Here is a 9199-nt window from a genome sequence, read left to right on the forward strand (position 1 = left end):
GAGGAATGGAGGAAGGGGATGGCAGCACAAGGAGGAGGAATGGAGGAAGGGGATGGCAGCACAAGGAGGAGGAATGGAGGAAGGGGATGGCAGCACAAGGAGGAGGAATGGAGGAAGGGGATGGCAGCACAAGGAGGAGGAATGGAGGAAGGGGATGGCAGCACAAGGAGGAGGAATGGAGGAAGGGGATGGCAGCACAAGGAGGAGGAATGGAGGAAGGGGATGGCAGCACAAGGAGGAGGAATGGAGGAAGGGGATGGCAGCACCAGTGAGGATTTTAATTACTGTACTGGCTTCAAGAGGCAAAGGTATGGAGTCCATGTACCACGGAGAGAGAGAGAGAGAGAGAGAGAGTTGCAAAGCATTTGGGGGGGAGAGGTAGAGAGAGAGAGAGAGAGAGAGAGAGAGAGAGAGAGAGAGAGAGAGAGAGAGAGAGAGATTGATGCTCTTTATCAGCAGTACTCAAACCTTTCTTGATCAGGGCCAACTTGAAAGTCTGTCATATATGGGTGCAGCTTTTGGTGTCATATATGGGTGCTTTGGGTGTCATATATGGGTGCTTTGGGTGTCATATATGGGTGCTCTGGGTGTCATATATGGGTGCTTTGGGTGGGCACATGCATTTCCAGCCCCCATGCTGGGATTTGCTGCATGGAGTACTGGGTGCTGTAGTGATGTTTGGGTGCTTTTAGGGTGCAAAAGTGGTTCCAAAACCTTTCAGGTTGAGACCCAAAAGAGATATTTCCCGGTAAGACCCAATGATGCTTCTCGGTAACATTTTTATTTTAATTAATCACTTTTTTTAATTTTCTTTGTTCTATTCTTTTTTCATCTAAACATCATCATTGATGTTCATTGTTTAGTCTTGCAATGCCATTGGTCATGATATTTGCATATAAATACCCCCCACAGAGGCACACATTTACACAACTTCAAAATCTCTGGACTCAGTGTAATTATTAATTACAGATAATTGTCAGATAATACGGTAAGAAAAGAGCTACTCCGGAATTCTCCTTTAAACCATATATACTTCATATCTTGCAGTAAGACGCCTGAGGGCGAGAACACATCCGCCTGGGTGACAGCAGACTGCTGGGTGAGCGCTGGCGCTTTTTGGCATGGACTCTAGTTTTTGCCGGAAATAAATGGACTGCAGAAAATGATGAATCTGAGTTCAGGCGATGGGGAAAGTTAAAAACAGAGGCAGAATGTAGTCTCAGAAAGGGAAAACAGAGAGAGAGAGAGAGAGAACGATTCCTGATACTAGATGGAAAACAGTCACAGACACTTCATCAGCCGACATAAAGGCTCCAGTCAGCAAATGTCTGTGATCTAGCACTGATCTGAGTTCACACCAGGACGCCCCTCTCTCTCTCTCTCTCTCTCTCTCTCTCTCTCTCTCACACACAAGTCAAAGGCCTGTAGTAAACACTTTACTGAGTAATAGTACAAAAGTATTGGCAGCAAAATGCACAGTACAAGTACAATTTTTGTTTTCAATATTATTTCAAAAATAGATTTATAATGTTTTAAAAAGCGATTGAGTTTCATATAAGAGTTCACACCAGGACACGTGTCGCTCTCTGCATGTCGATCTCACACACACACAAAATGTAACAATACTTTTTGTTATGCCGGATAATGCTTGAACCAAGCATCAAAAGGACTGCAAACCAATGTAGCGCAATATAAAAACAACATTAATGAACCAATAAGCATACTGTAGTTAATATTCATAAAGATAATGAATGTTTCAATTAAAAACAAAACAATGCCAGAAATATAAACAAAATACCTACGCATGGTATACTTTATTATATGAAAGCTTTGTCAATTAATCATATCGTTGCTGAGGGGCAGAAACCTCGTATCTCCATAATGTTTGGGTTCCTGGGTTGTTTGGGGTAAATTAATGCACTGCTTTGTCATACAACAGAAATAACAACAAAATAAGCTCAAACCTTGTGGCATTGTTTTGAGCTTGTAGATCTGCTATTCTTTGATTTGAATCCTGAAAAGTAAGCGTTTTGGACGTGAGGTGTTTCTCCCCGACAGCAGTGATATGCAACGTGATTTCAAAAATCACTGCTAATTCGTAACCACTTAAAGCCTCTATAATTAGTCAACTAATAGGCCTACTGACTAGTTAAGTGGGGTCCCTCAGGGAAGCCGTTTTCCTTGCACAACACATCCCTTCGCTGAACATAGCCGTTTTAAAGCTCACAACGCCTCACAAACCGACGTGTTGTGAGCCTGTGTGTGCGGCCGTAGGTCGAGGATTACTATGAAAAGCTGCAGAATGTGTCAGTCAGTCCGTCAGTCAGTCCATCCGTCACGGATGGAGCCGGCCAGCAACTCTACATCTGACCTCAAACCCTTAGATCTCCATATATGGAGCTGACCTGTTCTGACATTCAATATGTTGATCCTCCCCCATCCGTCCTTCCTCTTCGATGTCTCCCTTTTGACTGATACCTGTCTATTTAAACTCTAGAGGGCCTGCCCCAAAGTTATTAGCGCAGCCGCGCCCATGCAGCCGGTGAAAACGAGTTCTCAACAGGCCCGAAAATGAAGTCCCGGCCCTAACTGGGCTCTAACTGGGCTGGCCCAAGTTACTAATTAGCACACATGTAACGCCCTAGCCAGCCCGAAAACGTCAATTAAAAAATAAATAATAATAATAATCCATATATGGGCATTGCCAGGCCTGTAGTTCCAGCGCCATTATTGTGTTGGCGGCAACTTGGCGCCCACCACACAATCCTGACCAGCCACCAGCCATGATTTTTAGTAGGCCGCCGCGAATAGGCAAAAAGAAAAAAGAAAAAAAAGGCAAATAACAAATAACGTGTGCATGTGTGAAACCTCCCCACACACTACATCAGCTTGGCTATATGGGAAACACTGTAGCTACATGGTGGTATACACAATACACACACTACATCAGCTTGGCTATAGGGGGAACACTGTAGCTACATGGTGGTATACACAATACACAGATGCAGCTAACATGGTAAGCCCATTAGCATTGTGTGCAAAACAATACGCTGTGGAGTATATTACAACGTGCCCATGCATGTCTCCCAGGCAGAATTAAGAAGAAAGAAATCCCAGGACCTCCATGTGACTCACCCTGCAGATGGAGTGTGACCCCACACTGGGCCTGATTGCATTAGAGCATGAGTGTAACATATGATTACCCTGCTGCAATCGGGTTATTAGGGAATAACAGTAAATCTAATTGCAGGGTAATTAGCCCAGGATTGCCCCACGCGCTGTGCTATACGGGTGCACACGCGCACACTGGTGTGTCTGTGTGCGTGTGCGTGTGTGTGTGTGTGTGTGTGTGTGTGTGTGTGTGCGTGTGCGTGTGTGTGTGTGTGTGTGTGTGTGTGTGTCCGAGAGTGATTAGAGGAGGATAGAAGGTGGGGATTTTCCTCATTACAAGTATGACAGTAATAGCCCACCTCCGGTGTCTCGTCCCTGTTTGTTTAGAGGTGTATCCGCACACGTGCACACACACACACGCACACACGCACGCACGCAAGCATGCACGCACACACACAGCCCTATACACACGTCAACAACATGGGGAGATCATTTTCCTGGATGAATGTAAAGGTATGGATCAAGGCTTCCACACAGAGCGGAGCGTACAGCTGCCGTCCCTCTCAGCGCTGTGGGTCCCGACAGGCTGACAGTAGCCTCTCTCCTCCTCCAGGCATTAGTGGAGGAGGCTGGACACGGTAGCATGGGCTGCAACTATCCATTATCTTCCTATGGCGAATATTTATTTTTTTGATAAATTGGAGAATTGAGAAGCACACTTCTTTATATGAAAAAATGTCTATGTCAGTGAATCCATTGACCACTTCAGCGTTATGTTATGGTATACTTTGTCACACAACGGTGTTGTGCAAAAATGTAAAAACAAAACGAGCGTGTCTCATCTCTGCATTTTTTTGCCCATAATAACATACCCCAAAATAGGTTTATTAATCAATTATTTTATTCCATTATACTGTAGATTATAGATACATATTCATGATCGATTAAATGGATGATTTTGAATAACTGCTGTCGTCCCCCCTCGGGGTCAAAGGGGGAGGGGAAGGAGTGAGCTGTTCAGCGTTACAGTATAACATTCATCATGGCTGACCGTTCACACAGGAGAACATCACCAGGGTCATTCTCTCCCCACTGCATCCACAGTCTGTCTCACTAGTTGATCCACCTCGGCTTGGGTTTGTTACAACTGGCCTCTCTCCTTGCTGTGTGTGTGTGTGTGTGTGTGTGTGTGTGTGTGTGTGTGTGTGTGTGTGTGTGTGTGTGTGTGTGTGTGTGTGTGTGTGTGTGTGTGTGGTAAACTCTCATTCATTTTTCTCTTTTGTTCTGTATAGTAGCTTGATAAAACACAAACACAAAGGGCCCTATACTCTCTTCTATACCTCTCTCCTTTATTTCTTTCTGTAACACTTCACCCTCGCAAGGATGAATTGCTGGAGGGAACTAGAGAAATAAATAAATAAATGGGAGAGCGAGAGAGAAAATAGAAGAAAGATTTGCTTCAATCTTTATGCGTTCGGAAACAAAATAAGTTCCCGGTCGTTGGGACGCGGTCCAGCGACTTTTTACATTCTGACGTCACAGAAATGCAATTCTCAATCGGCACCGTTCTGCTTTAGTACTCCCCGTGGTCGGCCGCAATATATCTCTTACACGCACACACACATAGGCATGTGCGTACACACACGCACGCACACGCACACGCACACACGCACACACACACACACACACACACACACACACACACACACACACACACACACACACACACACACACAGCCAGCAATATATCTCTGGGAGAATTTAAGCGCACCTCCACCAACATTTGCATTTCTGTGGAACGAGTGCATCTGATTTATAGACGCAGGAGCCTGAAGCATCTTGGGAAATGAGGCGGGCGGATGGAAACTACGTTTCCCAGAGGCGGGGTGTTTTGGCCATGTCAGCAGCCCGGCATTTCAGAGATGTTGTTTTGCAGCGCTTGTGAATTTTCAGAAACACAAGAGAGAGAGAGCGAGAGAGAGAGAGAGAGAGAGAGAGAGAGAGAGAGAGAGAGAGAGAGAGAGAGAAAGAGAGTAAAAAATAAAAGAGAAAAGACGGGAGAAAGGGGGGAGAAAATGAATTTTGCGTGAACAACATGAATTTTCAAGAGGATCCAATTTTTTGGAAGAAGTGCAGTAGAAAAGTTCAGTAGTCCAGGTTTCTGGAGCAGAGAGACGTGTGTTTCTCTGTGGCCTCTGTAGGCTGCTATACTCTCTGGACAAATGAAGTTGTAATGCGAAGACCAGAATCAATGGAGATCAAGCGGGAAAACAGAGGAAAGAAGACCTGAACAGGGCTTTGGAAACCTTTAAAAAATAAAGGTAAAAAGAAAGAAAAGGAAAATATATCGAGTAAAGGTGAAGGGAAGAGAGAGAGAGCCACAAGAGGAAGAGAGATAGAAGCATAAACTTTTAACCTTTCTGTACACAGTAAAAATCCTTAGCGTTAATATTTGTACTCTGAGAGTAATGAGTTTAAATGAACACAGAGCGGTCGGTGTGAGGTCGGCAGAAAAAATTGAGGGGCGACCGTACCTGATACCAATAAAATCATACATCATCATATATCACATTCCGTACTCAGCCAATCAAATCATCACAAATGTCATTCCAGCCGCAATCACATTTGGTGTCTTCACTTTTCTGCCCTCACGTTTATCCTCAATATGTACTTTGCTCAGCCAATCAAATCATCGCTATGGGGTGATCAGCCAATCAATGTTTGTGTTCACACAAACCCTCATAGCTGCATGGGCATAGAGGAGCGCCCCTCAAAAAGCGGTTAGGGCGATTGCGAAAATAGAGAGGAACGCAAACCAGACCTGAACTCTATATCTAGCAAGAGAGCAAATTACAGAGGCAGAGAGAACGGATGCATTGAACAAAGTGGGCACCGATGAAGGGGGAGGGAGGGCTATACTGGACCCAAAAAAAAGCGAAAAGAAAAAGCGAACAAGGGATGGGAAATGAAACGTGAACGAATGAAGACGGAGGTGGAGAATTAGAAGGAGGAAAGAAAAGAGAAATGTGTGACGATAAGAGGCACGAGGAGGAGGAAGAGGGGAGTGAGCGGGGTGGGGGGTGGGGTGGGAGGGGAGGGGAGGGGTAGGGGGTGGGGTGGGAGGGGAGGGTAGTAGGGGGTGTTGGGAGATGGAGGGTCTGTTTCCCAGCCCGGCTTGCTCTCTGTATTATCTATCAAGCGGAACTGGTATATTTCCTAGTGCTCTGTGCTGGCTGATTTATCCGCAGTCAGACAGGTAATTCTCCCTCTCTGGGGGGACGAGCCTGGCGCTCAGTGCCGTTGACCCAGCCTTCATATGGACCATCTGAAGCCTGTGCTACTGTAAATCCACATTCCGTTAGATATGGGCCGGGGAGCGCATAACTCGCAGTCACACTCATAGTCAAAATAAAAGTACAATTGTTTGGGGGAATGATAAATAGATGGAAAGATAGATACTATAGGCAGGCGGACAGGCAGGCAGGCAGGCAGGCAGGCAGGCAGGCAGGCAGGCAGGCAGGCAGGCAGGCAGGCAGGCAGGCAGGCAGGCAGGCAGGCAGGCAGGCAGGCATAAAATATATTTTTTCCCCTCGTATTTCAGGTTGTTATACTCGGGACAACAAATGAGCACAGTGATTGTACAGTTTGTACACAGTGTAAAAGTGGACCAACATGAGACCATAATGGGTCCAACACAGTGTGAAGGTTCACTGAAGTTGGTCCTCAAATACTTTATGTTGTTCTCATTATATAAAATAAGAAAATGTCAAGCAGCCGACTTGTAAATGAATATAGCGTCCAATGTGAGCGTACATACTGCACACCTCCCAAACAGTACCATGGGAACAGAGAGGCCAGCAACACACCTCCCAAACAGTACCATGGGAACAGAGAGGCCACTGCACACCTCCCAAACAGTACCATGGGAACAGAGCACATACTGCACACCACCCAAACAGTACCATGGGAACAGAGAGGCCAGCAACACCTCCCAAACAGTACCATGGGAACAGAGAGGCCAGCAACACCTCCCAAACAGTACCATGGGAACAGAGAGGCCAGCAACACACCTCCCAAACAGTACCATGGGAACAGAGAGGCCAGCAACACACCTCCCAAACAGTACCATGGGAACAGAGCACATACTGCACACCTCCCAAACAGTACCATGGGAACAGAGCACATACTGCACACCTCCCAAACAGTACCATGGGAACAGAGAGGCCCAAACAGTACCATGGGAACAGAGAGGCCCAAACAGTACCATGGGAACAGAGCACATACTGCACACCTCCCAAACAGTACCATGGGAACAGAGAGGCCCAAACAGTACCATGGGAACAGAGAGGCCCAAACAGTACCATGGGAACAGAGCACATACTGCACACCTCCCAAACAGTACCATGGGAACAGAGCACATACTGCACACCTCCCAAACAGTACCATGGGAACAGAGCACATACTGCACACCTCCCAAACAGTACCATGGGAACAGAGAGGCCAGCAACAGAGAACACCTCCCAAACAGTACCATGGGAACAGAGAGGCCAGCAACAGAGAACACAGCTAAAAATATCATGTCAGAAGTCTTCATTCAGGTCAGATTGTGCTCTAACCCAGTCCCATCCGCGGCTCGCGATCGATGTGCACAGGATGGAACCAGATGCGTGAGCGTGTTGAGAGAGGAAACTATCTTGGATCTCTGCATGGCCGTTTTAACATTTAATCGAGATTGCGTCCCACTCTCTCAGAACGGGAAAAAGATCTCACTCGGCATGAGAGAGGGAAGCACCTGCACAGCTACAGGAACAAAGACAGAAATGTTGAAATGTGTGTCAGGTGTCTCTGCCCGGTGCTTTGGAGCTAGGAGAGCTGGCTCGGGTCCTTGTGAGGTGCTTTGGAGGAGAGCTGGCTCGGGTCCTTGTGAGCGGCGAGCCCAATCAGGGTCCTCCACAATTATGTCCGAGAACCCTGATCACCGTCGGCCGCTGGCATAGGAGCACGCTTTCCATGAAAGTACCTCTGGAACCATTTGCAGGTCACGGACATTTTTATGCGTCACGACTCCAGTAAAAATCCCATTTCCTTTTCATCCATTTTTTTTTAAAAACGAACAAATAAAGAAACAGGCGTTGTGCGCTTGTATCTGCTATTTTCACTAGTTTGGGTCCCATGCAGGAAAACCTCTAGTCTCTCTTTTGGGTCTCGACCTGAAAAGTTTGGGAACCTCTGCTATATACAGTAGTATTAGTGACCTGAACCTACCCCCCCCCCATCCCCCCCCTCTACCCTTCTCTCTCCACCCCCACTCCTCTCTCTCTCTCTCTCTAGCCTTTGGTGATGCTTCCAGCAGCTATAGTGGCGTTGACAGTGCAGAAGGGCTATAGGAGAGGACATACATTTTACATGATGCAGCCCAACACAGCATCCTGGCACCCTACACACAGAGATAAAAACGGGGGGCCGGGGGGGTGGGGGGGGGGGGGGGGGGGGGGGTTGGTAGAAGGATGAAGGATAAAATAAAAAAAAGAAGATGATGGAAGGATGTATGGAATAAAAAAAGGGGTTATAAAAGGTGATGGGTGGGTGGATGGATGGATGGGGGGGGGGCAGATTGGTGGATTGATGGATGGATGGATGGACTGATGAAAAGACGAACAGGCAGAGTGAATAACAAGCGCTGCAATCTCTGTACAATACCCAACGGAACGCACGGGAAAACTGCCCGGGAAGTACTTTTCTGTGGCGCCCGCCCAATTTCGACCTGAGAACAGATTCTACAAATGTCTGCTAAATCATGACAGTTTCCTGAGAAACCTCTGTTTCCATGTGTCAGGGGTTCTCAAAGTTTTTCATGTCAAGGACCCCAAAGATAATGTGTAATTGGCCCACCGGCCGCCATCTGAAAATATGCTGTTCCAGGCACCCCCCAGAAGCAAAGATTTGAGTTAAAATCGGTCGCTGTGAAAGAATATATATTCAAAGATTTGTGCATCATTTTCACGATTTTTCAAAAATAGCAGATCTACAAGCTCGGAGCGCGGCACTCGGTGCCGTGCTATGAGCTTGTAGATCTGCTATTTTTCTT

The sequence above is a fragment of the Electrona antarctica genome (genome assembly GCF_951216825.1).
Source record: "Electrona antarctica genome assembly, chromosome: 22".
Lineage (NCBI taxonomy): Eukaryota > Metazoa > Chordata > Actinopteri > Myctophiformes > Myctophidae > Electrona > Electrona antarctica.